The sequence below is a fragment of the Gregarina niphandrodes genome (assembly GCF_000223845.1).
Source record: "Gregarina niphandrodes unplaced genomic scaffold scaffold00141, whole genome shotgun sequence".
Classification (NCBI taxonomy): Eukaryota; Apicomplexa; class Conoidasida; order Eugregarinorida; family Gregarinidae; genus Gregarina; species Gregarina niphandrodes.
The window spans coordinates 1-463 of NW_011645904.1; positions in this window are offsets into that span (position 1 = coordinate 1).

A 463-nucleotide genomic window follows, 5' to 3' on the forward strand; every position below is an offset into this window, starting at 1 on the left:
CTAAGCCAATTGTCAGCAAGTTAAATGCCTCCAAAGCCCTGTGAGAGAGCGCCCATGGTCCGACGGCTGCCGATCCGACCATCTTAGCCGCCTGCCGATTCTGGGCGACTCAAGAATGATGGGGGGTTCGAATCCACGGAATGACCATCATCTTTTGCCTCCACACTTCGGAACGTCGTCTGCCCTCGCGTCACTCACCACAATAATTCAGCAATTTACGAGCAATTCAGGACGCCATCCCGTTAGCTACCGGGACAAAACCTGGGTCACCGCAGGTCTAACGCGGGCTCGACCGACTGAGAAACTGTTGATCTCGCATCCGCCACTTTCACTGAACCGAAGGATCATCACAACCGAGGGCGGGGCCCGAACTCCCGTCACGGTGAGTTCCGTGGGACGGAATCGAACCACGACTACCTGATGTTTGCCTGCAGTCAGGCGCTCTACCGTTTTTGGCAGGAGC